General features: G+C 38.1%; 1 protein-coding gene across 3 annotated transcripts in view; it reads right to left on the reverse strand.

Annotated features, from left to right (window-relative positions):
- CRPPA (CDP-L-ribitol pyrophosphorylase A) overlaps window positions 1-19,487 on the reverse strand; it is a 373,738-nt gene that overhangs the window by 331,117 nt on the left and 23,134 nt on the right. The window lies entirely within an intron of this gene.

Genomic DNA, 19,487 nt, shown 5'->3' on the forward strand with positions numbered 1-19,487 from the left:
GCACCGCAACTCAAGAACAGCCCCTGCTCGCCGCATCTAGAGAAAGCCCACGCGCAGCATAAAGACCCAGTGCAGCCAAAAAACCCCCACCAATCTCAAACCACTACAGTTCTATATAGTAAGAGATATAAATAATTTTTCATTATGGGTTCAAAATCCTTTTCATCACAGGCTATTAAAGTCAAATACTAAGAAAGGATGCTCAGATAAAACTGGACACTCCCTGAAGATGGGAGACAGAAAGAGACTGTTGTACAGGAATGAAATGGGTTACACATGAATATTTACTTGTTAATGTGCCTTCAAGTATTTAATTTACACATTAGATCATTAAGGAAAAAACACATTCCCTAAGATCTCCAAAATGAGCTCTGCCACCACCCAAATGACAATGAATTTCTGCCTTGCTCTAATTCCTGTGAAAAATAGCTCCCTTCAAACACAGCATCCATGTGAAGCTCCCCAAGGCAAAATGTCCACTGATTTCAACTGCTCTGATGAAAGCTCTGTCTCATTAATAGATGCATCTAAATTTTAAAAATACACCTTATCTGACAGTTCTTCCCTTTACCTTTAATAAAGTTACACTGTAATATAGTCTTGAAGGTCAATACCATACAGCTACTTTGGTGAAGTAGCCTTAAAATGAAGTTCCCAGTTAGGATAATTAACCTAACTGTCTTAGATTAACTGTAAAATATCTTATCTTTCATATAAATACAGCATATAACATTAACACCTAAGAAGAATTTGGTCTCTAGGAGACCACATCTGAGAAAGACAGACTGTCCACAAACTAGTTTACAAAAGCCAAGGGATTGGCTGAAAATCAAAGCTAATGTGTGAGCTAAGCAGACAGTATACAAACTGTGTCACCATTTCCAATGACTCAAGCAGAGATTTGGAGCCTAGGCATAAAAGCAAAAGTGAGGAGAGAGCCAAGGCTGATAGGGAGGGATTATGTCCAGGTGGATGAAAGACAGGTAAAGAGCAAACCCATTTTGTAGCTCTATTTTTAGTTTTTTAAAGATCCTTCATGCAGTTCTCCATAGTGGCTGTACCAGTTTACATTACCACCAGCAGTGTAGGAGGGCTACCGTCTCTCCACACCCTCTCCAGCATTTACAATGTGTAGACGTTTTGATGATGGCCATCCTGACCAGTGAGAGGTGATACCTCATTGCAGTTTTGATTTGCATTTCTTTAATAATTAGTGATGTTGAGCACCTTGAAGAGATGAGCTTTTTAGTCATCTGTATATCTTCTCTGGAGAAATCTTTTTCTTTTAATATTGAGCTATTTGCGTGAGCTATTTGTGTATTCTAGAGATTAATCCCTTGTCAGTTGCTTCATTTGCAAGTATTTTCTCCTATTCTGAGGGTTGTCTTTTCATTTTGTTTATGATTTCTTTTGTTGCACAAAAAGCTTTTAAATTTTATTAGGTCCCATTTGTTTATTTTTGGTTTTACTTTTATTACTCTAGGAGGTGGAACCAAAAAGATCTTGCTGTGATTTATGTCAGAGTGTTCTGCCTATGTTTTTCTCTAAGAATTATATAGTATCCAGCCTTTAGTCCATTTTGAGTTTATTTTTGTGTATGGTGTTAGGGAGTGTTCTAATTTCATACTTTTACATGTGGCTGTCCAGTTTTCCCAGCACCACTCATCAAAGACACTGTATTTTCTCCAGCATATATTCTTGCCTCCTTTGACAGAGATTAGCTGATCCAGCAATCCCACTTCTGAGCATATATCCAGAGAAAACTATAATTCAAAAAGGTACATGCACTCCAATGTCCACTGAAGCACTATTCACAATAGCCAGGACACAGAAGCAACCGAAATGTCCATCAACAGAGGAACAGGTAAAGAAGATGCGGAACATATACTCAGCCATGAAAAAAAGAAAGAACGTCACGTGCAGCAACATGGATGGACCCAGAGAGTGCCATACTGAGTGAAGTCAGACAGAGAAAAACAGATATTACATGATATCGCTTATATGTGGAATCTAAAAAAAGGGTACAAATGAATTTATCTACAAAACAGAAAGAGTTACAGATGTAGAAAATAAATTTATGGTTACAAGGGAGTAAGGCAGAAGGGGAGGGATAAATTGGGAAGTTGGGATTAACATATACACACTATATGAAATAGATAACTAATAAGGACCTACTATATAGCACAGGCTGCACAGAGAACTCTATTCAATACTGGAATGACTTCTATGGGAAAGGAATCTAAAACAGAGTGAAGATACATATATATATATGTCTGATTCACTTTGATGTACACCTGAAACTAATATAACATTATAAATTAACTATACTCCAACAAAATTAAAAAAAAAAAAGAGCAAACCCAACTTGTCAAGCTAGCACCTATTAGCAGAGGTTCTGGAAGACAAGACAGGAAAGGAATGCACACATGTACATAGTGCTCTTTAAGGAAAAAAAACATAGTTCTATTTCAACTACTTATAGTTCACTCTATGCCAGACTATGACATAACATTAAAAGAACATGAGATACACAAAATGTCACCAAGAGCTGTGCAGAGTCTCTTCCCAGCAAAACAACTATAACTAAAGAAAAGCATTTTTCAAAAACAACCATTTAAAGTCTTTGAAAATTGTCCTAAGGGCATTCAACAAATTAACATTTAAGAATCTCTTAAATCTTGGAAAGAATGAAGCCTGTGGTACTAGAACCATCATCAGTTTTTTCCTTCATTCCACAACACCTAGCTCAGTGTGACTAAGGTTCTACTCAGAGTAGCTGTGACCAAGAAGATAGGTCTCCCTGGACCCCTAGCTACCAGTGGGAGGGGCAGAGAGCAGCAGTGCCCAGCCCACTCAACTCCAGACACAAAGGCTCAGTTACAGACAAGTGTGGCCAAGAGGTGGTAAGGGAGTCCTTCTCCCACAGAGTCTCCAACAGCCTCCACCCACAGAGTGAAGACCTACCCCTTGCATGGTAGGCAGAGAACACTGGGGCCCTCATCACCCATGGCCCAGTTCACACAGAGGGCAGAGGTTCTGTGCTGGAAGAGGCAAAAACGAGAAGAGTCTATTGCCTCCAGGCAGCACCTTACTCATGAAGAAGTGGTGTCGCTCAAACAGCATGCCTATCGATAGCCCCAAAACACAGGCATGGTGACTTTTCACAGGGAGAAAGACAAGCTCTAATAACAGACGACTATGAAGCTCACCCCAAGGGAATTCACTTAATTGGAAGTGAGTGTGAGAAAGTTTAAGGATTAGGACATTCTCAAACAGAGATCAGCATGGTAAGCAATTAAGAGGAAGGTGATCGCTTCATGAGAGCAAAAAGCTGAACCATAGGCAAGCTAGTTTATCAGAGACAACCAGAACAAGAGACAGCTAACAAGAATCTCCCACCAATCCCTAGAGTAAGAGCAAACCTCAAATACTGGCTTCACAAACTACCCCTGCCAAGGGGCCAGAATCTAATTGGATGAAACCATACGGTACTCTATGTACTGGGCATTGGTTCAAAGCAAAACAGTTAGCAGGCAATGAATCGAATTTGTCAGTTGGGTGTCAGAGGCAGGCAGTATAACAAAGAGATCAGACTGCTAAAACCAGTATCATTCTCTGATGACTAAACACACATCTAGAACTCCACCCTCTGAAGTGACTTCAGAGGTTTTGCCCCATACAGGAATAAGACTGTGACTTTTCTGGTTTATTTTAGTAGCCAAGAAAATAAGCTGTACAGAGATAGACAAAATACACTTTCTAAAATATACATTTTTCAACAACAAAAAAATGGAAAGACATGTATCCAAACAGGAAGGTGAATCTATACAAAGAAAAAAAAAAAATCAAGGAACAGAAACTGCCTGTGAGAGGACCAGATATCACACTTAAGCAGGTAAGACATCAAATCAGGTATTACAAACATGTTCAAAGAACAAAAGGATACCATGTGTAAACAAAGTATAATGACCACTAAAATCCCATGGATGGAGGAGCCTGGTGGGCTGCAGTCCATGGGGTCGCTAAGTCAGACATGATTGAGTGACTTCACTTTCACTTTTCACTTTCATGCATTGGAGAAGGAAATGGCAACCCACTCCAGTGCTCTTGCCTAGAGAATCCCAGGGTGGGGGAGCCTGGTGGGCTGCTGTCTATGGGGTCGCACAGAGTCGGACACGACTAAAGTGACTTAGCTTAGCTTAGCTTAGTATCATCAATATCAAGAATAGATATATTCTATCATGTATACTATCATGTAAGAATTGAATCGGCAGTCTATGTCTGACGCAGGATACAGCATGCTTGGGGCTGGTGCATGGGGATGACCCACAGAGATGTTATGGGGAGGGAGGTGGGAGGGGGGTTCATGTTTGGGAACACATGTAAGAATTAAAGATTTTAAAATTAAATTAAAAAAATTAATTAAAATAAAAAAATAAAAAAAAGAATAGATATCTTAAAAACTAAGTAGCAATTTTAGAATTAAATGTAACTATAATGAAAAATTCACTAGAGAAGTTCAGTAATAGATTTGAACTGGAAAATAACTGAATTTAAAGTTAGATCAATAGATTCTACAGAGAAAAATGAACAGATTCACCGAGATATGCAGGACATCATTACAGGCATTTCTGTAATAGGAGTACCAGAAGGAGAATAAAGGCAAGAAAGGAGCAGAAAAAATAAAGAAATTATGATTGAAAATTTCCCAAGGAAAACAATCTCCACACTCAAGGAGCTCAATATATTCAAAGCAGAATACACATAAAGAAATTTATATCCAGACACATCATAGTAAAAAATGAAAAAGCTAAAATTACAAGATAAAATGTTGAAAGCAACCACAGAAAAATCTTTTATCATTAACAAGAGAACACCAATAAGATTAACAACAGATTCTAATCAGAAACAATGGAAGCCAGAAGGCAGGTATAAAAACCTGTTAAACATTAAGTCCAGCAAAATGAGCATTTACAAAAATCAGATCAAAATAACTTCTCAGAGCAAATGAGCAGATTTCATGTCTAGCCGATTCACCCTACAAACTTCAAGCTGAAATAAAGCCAAGTGTAGACAGTAATTCAAATCCACATGAAAAAAAGACCACCATTTAAAAAAAAAGGAAAAAAAGAGTATAAATGCCTATTTCTCCTGTCTTATGAGGTTTAAAAAGAAACTGTATAAAATATATAAGTAACTGATCAACCTATAACATTGAAACATGTATTTGACAAAAACAGCATAAAAGATTAGCAAAAGTGTATTATAAGAAGAAAATAATGGTACCTTGAATCCATAGTACAAGTGAAAACTGGAAATAGAAAATAAGAAGGTTAATATGACATTGGGCTTCCCAGGGGATGCCACTCCTTATAAATATAGCTCACCTTTCTTCTCAGCTTCTGTAACTGTTATAAAATAAAATGAGGTGATAACAACAGTGGATTATTGGGTTTCTAACATACATGCATCTAACCCTAAATAGCACAAAAGGGCGGAAGAGGGAATAGAGCTATTGAAGGGTAACCTTCCTGTATCTTCCTAGATTTTAGTTAGCATATATCTGGACTATGTTAAGATATATACTATAAGCCATGGAACAGTCACTGAGAAAATAAAAGTTGAAATGAAAAAATAAGCAAATTAATGTTCCAATAGAAAATATTCTTTTAATATGAAAGAAAGCAGTAATGAGGAAAGACAAAGAAACAGAAAATAAACTGGCCAATGTAAACTCAAAAATATCAATAACATTAATTTTAAGTGGATTAAACAATCTAAAGTCATACCGTCAAACTGGACTAAAAACCCAACCGTATGCTATGTATAGGAAACAAAAATTTGAGACTCAAAGATCAAAATACACTGAATACAGAAGGATGAGAAGGATATATATCGAGCCAACAGTAACCATAAGAAAGCTGAAGTAGCTATATCAGAAAAAAAAGAGATAAAATCCTTTTGTAATTAAAAAAGAAAGGGCAATTCAACAAAATATAAAAATTCATCTAACAGATCCCCAAGTAAATGAAGCAAAAATTGGGAGGACTTAAAGGAGAAATAAACAAACCAACCATTGGAGACATCAACATCCTACTTTCAATAAAGAGTAGAACAACTAGGCATTATGGAAATAAGACTTGAAAAGCACTATAAACCAGCTATATCTAACGTATCAAATACTCCACCAAGAGTATGTTCTTCTAAAGCATACATGGAGAATTCTCCAGATCAGACCAAATACTCAGCCATAAAAAAGACACAATAAATTTTTAAAAATTAAGAGTCATATTAAATATGTTCTCTGACCTTAATAGTGAAATTAAAAAACAGTAGTGCAGCCAAATGGTTGCCTGAGGAGGCCCTACAAATAGCTGAGAAAAGAAGAGAAGAGAAAGGCAAAGGAGAAAAGGAAAGATATAAGCATCTGAATGTAGAGTTCCAAAGAATAGCAAGGAGAGATATGAAAGCCTTCCTCAGCCATCAGTGCAAAGAAATAGAGGGAAACAACAGAATTGGAAGGACCAGAGATCTCACCAAGAAAATTAGAGATACAAAGGGAACATTTCAAGCAAAGATGGGCACAATTAAGGACAGAAATGGTATGGACCTAACAGAAGCAGAAGATATTAAGAAGAGGTGGCAAGAATACACAGAAGAACTATACAAAAAAGATGTTCATGACCAAGATAACCAAAAGGGTGTGATCACTCACCTAGAGCCAGATATCCTGGAATGCGAAGTCAAGTGGGCCTTATTAGGAAGCGTCACTACGAACAAAGATAGGGGAGGTGATGGAATTCCAGTTGAGGTATTTCAAATCCTAAAAGATGATGTTGTGAAAGTGCTACACTCAATATGCCAGCAAATTTGGAAAACTCAGAAGTGGAAAACAGGACTGGAAAAGGTCAGTTTTCATTCCAATCCCAAAGAAAGGCAATGCCAAAGAATGTTCAAACAACTGCACAATTGCACTCATCTCACCCACTAGCAAAGTAATGCTCAAAATTCTCCAAACCAGGCTTCAACAGTATCTGAACCATGAACTTCCAGATGGTTAAGATGGATTTAGAAAGGGCAGAGGAACCAGAGATTAAATTGCCAACATCCGTTGGATCATCAAAAAAGCAAGAGAGTTCCAGAAAAACATCTACTTCTGTTTTATTGACTATGCCAAAGCCTTTGACTGTGTAGATCACAACAAACTGTGGAAAATTCTAAAAGAGATGGGAATACCAGACACCTGACCTGCCTCCTGAGAAATCTGTATGCAGGTCAAGAAGCAACAGTTAGAACTGGACATAGAACAACAGGCTGGTTCCAAATCGGGAAAGGAGTACGTCAAAGCTGTATATTGTCACCCTGTTTATTTAACTTATATGTAGAGTACATCATGCAAAATGCCAGGCTGGATGAAGCACAAGCTGGAATCAAGATTGCAGGGAGAAATATCAATAGCCTCAGATATACAGATGATACCACCCTTATCGCAGACGGTGAAGAGGAACTAAAGAGACTCTTGATGAAAGTGAAAGAGGAGAGTGAAAAAGCCGGCTTAAAGCTCAACACTCAAAAAATGAAGATCATGGCATCTGGTCATTTATCTGGAGCAAATAAAAACACAAACTCAAAGATACCCACTCCTTTGTTCACTGTAGCATTACTTAGAAGAGCCAAGACATGGAAACCTAAATGGCCACCATGAAAGAAAAGATAAAGAAAATGTAGAATACATACAATGGAATATTAATCAACCATAAAAAGAATGAAATTCTGTCATTTTCAATGACATATGAAGAACTCAAGGGCATTATGCTAAGTGAAATAAATCAGACAGAAAGTCAAATACTGTATGATCCCACTATGTGGAACCTAACCAAAACAAAAAACAAAAATAGCTCATCAATACAGAGAACAAGCTGTTAGGAGGGAGGGGACAAAATGTGTGAAGGAAGTCAAAAGGTACAAACTTCCAGGTACGAAATAGGTTATGGAGATGTAATACAGTTAATACTATAACACATATTTAAAAGTTGCTAAAAGAATAGATCATTAAGTCTCTTCAGAAGAAATTCTGTAACTATGTATGGTGATACATACTGACTTATTGTGGTAATTTCTCAATGTATACAGATGTTGAAACATTTATGTTGTATATCTGAATCCAGTATGCTGTATGTATACGTCAAAAAATGTTTTAGAGAACCAAAAAGTAATGTGGGAATTAAGAACACAGCCACTGAACAACAGACTACTAAATGAATCAGAGAAGAAGTCACTGTGAAAATGATATTTCAGCTAAAGTATTTACAGCTGAGATTTTCCATATAAAAAAGACAGTTTCAAAATCAAACCCCTAACTTTCCACCTCAAGATACTGGAAAAAGAGAAAGACTAAAGTTAATGGGGGCATAGTGAACATAAAAGCAGAAAATAGGAAAAGGAAAAAACAAAACCAAAAGTTGGTTCTTTGAAAAGATTTAACCACTTTTTTCTAGTTTAGCTAAAGGTTTGCAAAACTCAAATAAGTAGTATCAGGAGTGAAAGTGTTGACATTTCCACTAACCTTGTAGAAATAAGGAGTAAGAAAATTGCAAGTGTATTTTAACACATTAGCTTACAGATCCAATTAGAATGTTCCAGAAAGACACAACCAAAATTACTTCAAAGATAGAAAATTTGAATAGACTTTTAATAAAATTAGGCATTTTTTAATTTCCCACAAAGAAAGCCCAGGCCCAGATGGCTTCGCTGGTTATTTATAATGAAGAAAAAAAAACTGTAAACACCATTTCCTCACACTATCCCAAAAGGCAAAAAAGAAGAACACTTTCCAACACATTCTTTAAGACAAGTATTACCAAAACCAGAGACATCACCAAAAAACCTAACTACAGACACATATTCCAGAAAAGTACCAAAAAAAAAAAAAAAACCCACAAAAGTCAAGATAACAAACCAAATTTGGCAACAAAGTAGTATTGTGTACCATGACCAAGTGGAATTTATCCCATGAAACTAATATTAAACATACCAAAAAAAGATCAATGCAATACACCACGTTAATAGAATATAGAACAAAAAGACACAACAACTCAACAGACTTAGAAAAAGTATCTGACAATATCCAACACTCCTTCATGAAAAAGGCCATGCAACAAACTAACAGCAGAGAACTTGCTCCATCTGATCAAGGGCATCTACAAAACGTCCACAGTTGACATCATACTTAATGGTGTGATGACTCAATGTTTTCCCTTCAACATCAGCAACAAGGATGTCCACTGTTGCCACGCTCAATAAAAGTACTGGAAGTTCTCGTCAGGGCAGTTATGCAGGAAAATCTAATACAGGCATCCAAGAAAACTAAAACTGTCTTCATCTGCAGATGACCTAATCTTGTATACAGAGAATTCTAATGCATCCATTAAAAAAGTATTAGAACAAATAAACTAGTTCAGCAAGAATGCAGAGGACAAGATTAATACATAAAAGTGTATTTCTAAATATAAACAATGAACAATCCAAAAGTAATTCATTTACAGTATCTTCAATAAGAACACTTAGGAACACTTAAAGAATATTTAACAAAAGTATAATATATTTAGATATAGTCAGTATGTGCAAAACATGCTAAGAACTACAAAAAATTTCCTACCTCTTATCGAAAGGCCAACATCTCCACATACTTACAGGCATCTATTCCTTCCCATGTAGATCTTCATACAATAATCTGTCCTGCCTCAGTTTTTATTCTTTTATTAAATTGTCTCCATTTTTAGAGACAAATTGCTTAGAATACAAGCCATTTGTGACACTTCCCATCATTAAATCAGCCTTCCCTCCATCATACATCTGCCAGCTATTATCAAATTTCTCCACACCAGTTTAAAGCAAAGCTCTTTCAAACAATTGTCTGTACTGTACTCCTTATCTACAACTACTCCTTATCTATAACTTCTCTCTCCTCCCATGCATGTTACTTTTATTAGGATTTTATCTCCACAACTCCACAAAATAAATTTTTCAGGCTCACAATGAACCTCCACATTGCTCTTTATCTTCTTGAGAATGTCTGTTCACTTGGTTTTCAGAAACCATTATCACCAAGGAAACCCTCTCATCTTTCCACACTTGAAATACTAGATCCTTAAATCCTCCTTCTAAGTGGAGAGTACTTCCAGAGCTCAGACCTCAGACTCCCCAAGCTACATTCATTCCATAGGTGACCTCCTCAATCCTGTAGCTTCAAGTAGCAATACCATCGTACACTAGACCATGCAAATCTATACACCCAACCCAGAAAGTTCTCTTTAAATCTGGACTTGTACATCCACATACCTATTTAACATCTCTGTTCATTTCAAAATATACATCTGGACTAGAAAATCAAAGTTCTGGTTTTACCCATACCACACACCCCAAACTGGCTCCTCAACACATTTTCCCATCTACATACACATCTATTCTTCTAGTTATTCTTACCAAAAACTTTGAAGGTCATTGTTTTTTCTGCTGTCTTACATTTCATCATGAATCCATCAGCACAACATCAGATTCAAGTATCACAAATTTGCCCAACTTTTCAGCTTCTACTGCCACAATATGAATCCACGGCACCCATGTTCACTCTCTCAGATCCCACACACGAAGCAGTGATCATGAACACATTATAGCTGCACAGAGTCACATGAACAGGTTTCCACCAACATATTGTGCAAATAACATGCCATCAAAATATATGTAAAACAGTTAAAAACCTGATGAATGTGTAAATTATACCACAACAAAAAATAAAACCTAACTAGTATGTTCTTTAGGGATACATGCTACAAAACTGAACAAAAGGGCAAGAAAACAAACTTCAAGATACCATTTGTCTGTCTGGGAGAAGTAAGCACAATCAAGGCAGAGACAGAGCAACTAGTTGTCTTATATTTATTACACCACATGGTGTATCTCCAAGTGTCTGAAGTTCTCTGCATGTTTTCAGTATTTTTGAATAGAGGATTTCTAAGATGTTTATCTATGGACCCTCATTTTGATTACTGAAAACTAACATTAACAGCAGAGATCATTCAGAACTTAGATGTCATTATGGTAGGACTGGTGTCTTCCAGAAATTACTAGGTTGTTTTCTATGGAAGCCAGAACATCAGTTAGAAAGTAACACAACATAAAGACAATTGAAAGCACAAGGTGGCCAGCACCTTCCTAAGTTCCACTAAACAAAAGGCCCGCAAAAAGGGTAACAAGTGAAAATAACTCCTCTGTTGAAGTATGGGCAAAGTCAGTTGCCTTTAAAATACAACGGAAAAGTTTGTTATGAAACATAATTGCCAAGTTATCAAACGTACTGTCTCCGTGGGAATTAGCCTAATAAGCTCTGAATGGAAGCTTAACAGCTCAGCACCACAGTGATTACTTGCCTCTCAGGCTAATCTATCAAATATTTCCACATGTCAATGCATGGAAATCATCATAGATACAAATCATTCAATATGGAATAATGAACCCCACCTCTACAGTTTACTTTTAAAAGCAAAATTGAACAATGCTTATCATCCATCCACACAGCAGGTACTAACATGCATTCCTCCTCAGGCATCTGCTTTCAAGCTAATTATGACACTCTACAACAGAAACCCTGACTAGGTAATTACCATTTCAGTTAGCTGAGTTGTCTTTATTCAGAGACTACTTAATAAATGTTTACAGAATAACATCTTCAAAGCTGATCATTGTAAGTTATGAGATTTTTTTTACTATTTAACATATTTATAGTAGAATACTTCCAATCTCCTTTTACAAGGAAAGAATCTATAGTCTATTCAGTATAGAAATATAAATTTTAGGAAAATCTGTACAAATTGTCCTATCACTACAAAGTATCCCTAAACTTGAATATGCAACAAAAAGGAATAAGGAGCCCCCACTGTATACTAAACTTTGCTTCTGGAAAATTGGAGTAATACCATTTGTGTAAAACAATGTGATCAGAGATATACTTGGATATCCACTAAAGTCTAATTCCCAGGTATACTTATTTCCCCTTGGTCTATCCTTTCCAACTTCATTTTCAAATAATTAATTGAACAGATATACAAGGGCAAATAGTTTCAGGTAATAAAACAAAACAAAGTCACCCACAAAGGATTAATCTCCAAAATATACAAACAGGTCATACAACTCAATATCAAAAAAACAAACAACCCAATCAAAAAATGGGCAGAAGACTAAATAGACATTTATCCAAAGAAGACATACAGATGATTAAAAGGCACATAGAAAGATGCTCAAAATCAATCATTATTAGAGAAATGCAAATAAAAACTATAAAGAGATATCACCTCACACAAGTCAGAATGATCATTATCAAAAAGTTTACAAATAATAAATGCTAGGAAGGATCTGGGGGCTTCCCTGGTGGCTCAGCTGGTAAAGAATCTGCCTGCAATGTGGGAGACCTGGGTTCAATTCCTGGGTTGGGAGGATCCCCTGGAGGAGGGCATGACAACTCACTCCAATATTCTTGCCTGGAGAATCCTCATGGACAGAGGAGCCTGGTGGGCTACGGCCCATGGGATTGCAAAGAGTTGGACACGACTGAGTGACTAAGCACAGAGAGGGTGTGGAGAAAGAAAGCCCTCCTACACTGTTGGTGGGAATGTAAATTGGTACAGCCACTGTGGAGAATAGTATGGACATTCCTTAAAAAAAAAGAGCTATCATATGATCCAGCAATCCCACTTCTGGGCACATATCCAGAGAAAACCATAATTTGAAAAAATACATGCACCCCAGTGCTCACCCCAGTACTATTTACAACAGCCAAGACATGGAAGGGACTGTGAATGTCCATGGACAGATGAAAGGATAAAGACGATGTGGAATATATATATAATGGAAAACAAGTCAGCCATAAGAAATAATGAAATAATGCCATTTGCAGCAACATGGATGAACCTTGAGATGATCATACTAAGTAAGTCAGAGAAATATCACATGATATCATTTATATGTGGATTCTAAAAAATAATACAAATGAACTTATTTACAAAACAAACACACTCACAGACTTTGAAAACAAACTTATGGTTCCAAAAGGGAAAAGGTGGTAGGCGAGGGATAAATTAGGAGGTTGGGATAAACATATACACACTATGATATATAAAACAATCAACAAAGGACCTACTGTATAGCACAGGGAATTCTACTCAGTACTCTGTAATAACCTATATGGAAAAAGAATGTGAATAATAATATATGTATAACTGAATCACTTTGCTATATGCCTGAAACTACCACAACACTGTAAATCAACTATACCCTAATATAAAACAAAAATTAAATACAACAGTCCAGAACACATTGCATAAAATTATAAAACTGGGTAGTTAAAGTGTATTCTCAATATACACACATATTAACTTCAGCAGAATTTCCAAAGTGTTGTTCATCACTGCTAAATAATCATGCTGCATAGTTCTAAGAGATTCCACATACAACCCATGCCAAAGTTTCTCATTATTTAAATTCCACTGTTTCTCTTCAGATTAACATTTTTCTAACAAAAATTAATGCCACTAACTATCCTACAGCACATGGACTTCAAAAAATAAAGAATTATCTTACTCAAAATGTCTATCATGCTAACATTGAGAAACCTTGTGCCTGGTTGATATTCAAATATGTCCTGGAGCCTGGTTTCAGACACAAAAATCCTTGTTTTACATATTGCAAAAATCCAATACAGGAAGTATAGGAGACCTTGTTTTATGAGAAAAGATAAACCATAAACCAGGTCAGAAAAGTTCCCAGGCAGTCATATCCCTTAGGTAAACACTCTTTCCATAAATAGGTCTGCAGAGATGTGGCAAGCAAAAAATAAGTGCCAAAACCCTAATTTCACAGAAACTTGGAGGCAAGGATGGGGGAGGGCAGGAACACGGGGATTTCAAGAGAAGCGATGACGCCTACTGCCAGGGAAGAGAAAAATTAAAAGCACACAAAATATATATCCCCTATTTCCTGTGGTTCACATACCATACTAACAGTCAAGTCCAGTGAGTCCTGCTCCCTGGACAGCTTAGTACTATCTGCTTCCCTATCCATTTCATTTGGCTTTAATAGACTTCATCATCATTCAGCTGCTTCATTACTATAGATCCCAAACTAATTTCAGCTCCCTTCAACTCTTCCTTTAGTCGCCCTACCAAACCAGGCAGACAGTCATCTTTGTAGAATTCAAGTCTCATCATTCCCTGCTCAAAACTCAGTGGCTCCCTCTTACCTATGGATAAAATCCAAGGAAAGGAATCAGTGAGGATTAGTGAATTCCAATCTGCAATGATTCCAGAGACACTGAAAAAGACAAATTTAAGTGGTTCTATCCAGTTGAACAGGGCAGGTCTGGAATTCAGAAGAAAGAAGCCCAAGAATAAGAGAGATTTGGGCCAGTGTTTCTGTGGGAGTTAAAACAAGTGCATACAGATGTGTGTACCCATCAAAATAATAGTCTTAGAGGGCTGGTCCTAGGACGGGGAGACCACTTTCTCCCCAACAAATTCATCGAAAGAACATTTGAAAGCTGAGCAAATTCTACGAAACAACTTCTGAATGCTGGCAACGGACACCAGGCACCCAGAAAGGGAGCCCATTGCCTTTGAGTAGGAGAAAATATAAAATATAAAAAGAGAAACAAAGAGTTAGGGACGGAGACCCGCCCAGGAGAGGGAGTTGTAAAAGAGAAGAAGTTTCCAAACACCAGGAGACCCTCTGACTGGCCGGTCTGTGGGGAGTTTTGGAATCTCAGAGGGCAACATAACTGGGAGGAAAAATAAATACATAAAACCCACAGATTACATGCCTAATGGCAACTCCCAGCAGAGTAGCCCAGACGCTCACATCCGCCACCAGCAAGCACGGGCTGAACAGGGAGGTGCAGGCCGCATTGCTTAGGGTAAGGACTGGGCCTGAATGCCCTGAGGGCAATCTGAGGGAGCTAAGGTGAGATAGCAACTCAAACTGTGGGATAGCCAGAAAGAGAGAGAGAAAAAAAGAGAGAGAGAGAACTTTCCCGTGAAAGGCCTTAACCTAAGGCACTACCAGGCCGCTCACAGAACAAAGGAAAATACCAGAGGAGAGCGAGCCAGCTGCAGACCAGCCCATCCCCCACCAGAGGCAGGCAGGCGGGTGACAGCCAGGGCTGGAAGGCATGGGGCAAACTCGGCCCCAGAGATGGCATCCGCCATCACACTGCGAGCAGGCTCCCAGTTGCTAACCGAGTCTTCCTGGGATCCTGGACAGCTGACATCCACTAGGAGGGTCACAGCCAGAGATCAGCTCCCCAGAGGAGACACACGGCACACCCAAGATGGTACTCCCGCTGCACACCCAGGAAACTGAGCGGCAGGGACGGGGGAGGCGATAAGAAGCACCGCACCTAGGGAGAGTGCGCGCACCAAGCACCTGATCACCTGAACTGCTCGGACCTGTGAAGGGCACAAAACAAGGCCCAACTGAGTCTAGCCTTTGTGGAGTACCCGAAAAGACCTGGGAAGTGTACGCAACCCAGGGCCCGCTTTAGACAGTTCTCCTGCAGAGCAACCTGGAGCCTGAGCAGTATAGACTGGGAAAGCACACACGCCATGAGCAGGAGCAAACCCAGTGTGGCCCAGACACTGCGAGCACTCCCCACACACCCCAGTGATACTTGTTTGCAGTGTTCCTCCCTCCCCACAGCACAACTGAACAAGTGAGCCTAAATAAATGATCACTTTCGCCCCCTTGCGTCAGGGCAGAAGTTAGACACTGAAGAGACTTCTCCACTAAAGAGAGGGAACCTCTTTGGAAGTGACAGGTGTAACAGATTAAAACCCTGCAGTTAGCATCGACTACATTGGAAGGGGCCTATAGATCTTGGAAAGTATAAGCTGGAACAAGGAACTATCTGAAACTGGACTGACCCCACACTGCCCACAACAGCTCCAGAGAAATTCCTAGATATATTTTTACTATTATCATTTTTTAAATTTTTTAGTTGTTTTTTTAATTTTTAAGTCCTCTATTATACCTTTAATTTCCATTTTTACAACCTATTATCTTGCAAAAAAAAAACAAAAGACCTTATTTTTAAAGCAAATTTCATAGATATTTTTTATAATATTTGTGATTTTGGGTTTTTTTAAATATTGTATTTTTGAGAGTCTAATCTCTACTCTAGATTTTTAATCTTTGCTTTTTGGTATTTGTTATCAATTCTGTACCTTTAAGAAGGCAATCTTCAGTACCCACTTTTACTTAGGAGTGTGATTACTGGCTTGATTGCCTTCTCCCACTTTTGACTCTCCTTTTTCTCCCCTAGGTCACCTCTATTTCCTCCTTCCCCCTTCTCTTCTCTATCCAACTCTGTGAATCTCTTTGGGTATTCTGGGCTGTGGAGAACACTTAAGGAACTGATTACTGGCTAGATATGTCTCTCTCCTTTTGACACCCCCCTCTTCTCTTCCTGGTCACCTCTATCTCCTGCCTCCCTCTTCTCTTCTCTTCTCTATGTAACTCCATGAACCTCTCTGGGTATTCCAGGCTATGGAGAGCACAGAGGGATTTGATTATTGGCTAGACTGCTCTCTCCCCTTTGATTCCCCCTCTTCTCCTCCTGGTCACCTCTGTCTCCCTCCTCCCTCTTCTCTTCTCCATGTAACTCAGCGAACCTTTCTGGGTGTCCCTCAATGTGGAGAATCTTTTCTCCATTAACCTAGATGTTTTATCATCAGTGGTATATGGATGGCGAAGTCTTGAGGCTACTATAAGAATAAGACTGAAAACCAGAGGCAGGAGGCTTATGTCCAAAACCTGAGAACACCAGAGAACTCCGGACTCCAGGGAACATTAATTGCTAAGAGCTAATCCAAAAGCCTCCATACCTACCCAGAAACCAGGCTCCACCCAAGAGCCAACAAGTTCCAGAGCAAGACATACCACACAAATTATCCAGCAATGCAGGAACATAGCCCTGAGCTTTAATATACTGGCTGCCCAAAGTCACACCAAACCCACAGACATCTCAAAAGTCACTACTGGACACTTCATTGCACTCCAGAGAGAAGAAATCCAGCTCCACCCACCAGAACACCGATGCAAGCTTCCCTAACCAGGAAACCTTGACAAGCCACTCGTCCAACCCCACCCACAGGGAGGAAGCTCCACAATAAAGAGGAACCACAAACTGCCAGAATACAGAAAGGCCACGCCAAACACAGCAACCTAAACAAGATGAAAAGGCAGAGAAATAGTCAGCAGGTAAAGGAACAGGATAAACGCCCACCAAACCAAACAAAAGAAGAGGAGATAGGGAGTCTACCCGAAAAAAATTCAGAATAATGATAGTAAAAATGATCCAAAATCTTGAAAACAAAATGGAGTTACAGATAAATAGCCTGGAGACAAGGATTGAGAAGATGCAAGAAATGTTTAACAAGGACCTAGAAGAAATAAAAGAGAGTCAATCCATAATAAATAATGCAATAAATGAGATCAAAAGCACTCTGGAGGGAACCAACAGTAGAATAACTGGGGCAGAAGGTGGGATAAGTGAGGTAAAAGACAGAATGGTGGAAATAAACGAAGCAGAGAGGAAAAAAGAAAAAAGGAATTAAAAGAAATTAGGACAATCTCAGAGATCTCTGGGACAATGTCAAACGCCCAACATTTGAATCATAGGAAGCCCAGAAGAAGAAGACAAAAAGAAAGGCCATGAGAAAATACTTGAGGAGATAATGGTTGAAAACTTCCCTAAAATGGGGAAGGAAATAATCACCCAAGTCCAAGAAACCCAGAGAGTCCCAAACAGGATAAACCCAAGATGAAACACCCCAAGACACATATTAATCAAATTAACAAAGATCAAACACAAAGAACAAATATTAGAAGCAGCAAGGGAAAAACAACAAATAACACACAAGGGGATTCCCATAAGGATAACAGCTGATCTTTCAATAGAAACTCTTCAGGCCAGGAGGGAATGGCAGGACATACTTAAAGTGATGAAAGAGAAAAACCTACAATCCAGATTACTGTACCCAGCAAGGATCTCATTCAAATATGAAGGAGAAATCAAAAGCTTTACACACAACCAAAAGCTGAGAGAATTCAGCACCACCAAACCAGCTCTCCAACAAATGCTAAAGGATCTTCTCTAGAGAGGAAACACAGAAAGGATGTATAAACTCAAACCCAAAACAACAAAGTAAATGGCAACAGGATCATACTTATTAATAATTACCATAAATGTAAATGGGTTGAATGCCCCAACCAAAAGACAAAGACTGGCTGAATGGATATAAAAACAAGACCCCTATATATGCTGTCTACAAGAAACCTACCTCAAACCTAGGGACACATACAGACTGAAAGTGAAGGGCTGGGAAAAGATATTTCACCCAAATGGAGACCAAAAGAAAGCAGGAGCAGCAATACTCATATCAGATAAAACAGACTTTGAAATAAAGGTTGTGAAAAGAGACAAAGAAGGACACTGCATAATGATCAAAGAAGATATAATAATTATAAATATATATGCACCCAACATAGAAGCACCACAATATATAAGGCAAATGCTAACAAATATGAAAGGGGAAATTAACAATAAAAATAATAGCGGGAGACTTTAATACCCCACTCACATCTACGGATAATTAGCAAGGAAACACAAACTTTAAATGATACAATAGACCAGTTAGACCTAATTGATATCTATAGGACATTTCACCTCAAAACAATGAATTTCACCTTTTTCTCAAGAGCACACGGAACCTTCTCCAGGACAGATCACATCCTGGGCCATAAATCTAGCCTTAGTAAATTCAAAAAATTTGAAATCATTCCAAGCATCTTTTCTGGCCACAATGCAGTAAGATTAGATCTCAATTACAGAAAAAAAACTATTAAAAATTCCAACATATGGAGGCTAAATAACATGCTTCTGAATAACGAAGAAATCAAAATATGCATAGAAATGAATGAAAACGAAAATACAACAACCTAAAACCTATAGTACACTGTAAAAGCAGTGCTAAGGGGAAGGTTCATAGCAATACAGGCCTACATCAAGTAACAAGAAAAAAGTCAAATAAATAACCTAACTCTACACCTAAAGCAACTAGAAAAGAAGAAATGAAGAACCCCAGGGTTAGCAGAAGGGAAGAAATCTTAAAAATTAGGGCAGAAATAAATGCAAAAGAAACAAATGAGACTATAGCAAAAATTAACAAAGCCAAAAGCTCGTTCTTTGACAAGATAAATGAAATTGACAAACCATTAGCCAGACTCATGAAGATACAAAGGGAGAAGAATCAAATCAACAAAATTAGAAATGAAAATGGAGAAATCACAACAGACAACACAGAAATACAAAGGATCATAAGAGACTACTATCAGCAACTATAAAACGGACAACTTGGAAGAAATGGACAAATTCTTAGAAA

Source organism: Capricornis sumatraensis, chromosome 5 (genome assembly GCF_032405125.1).
Source record: "Capricornis sumatraensis isolate serow.1 chromosome 5, serow.2, whole genome shotgun sequence".
Classification (NCBI taxonomy): Eukaryota; Metazoa; Chordata; class Mammalia; order Artiodactyla; family Bovidae; genus Capricornis; species Capricornis sumatraensis.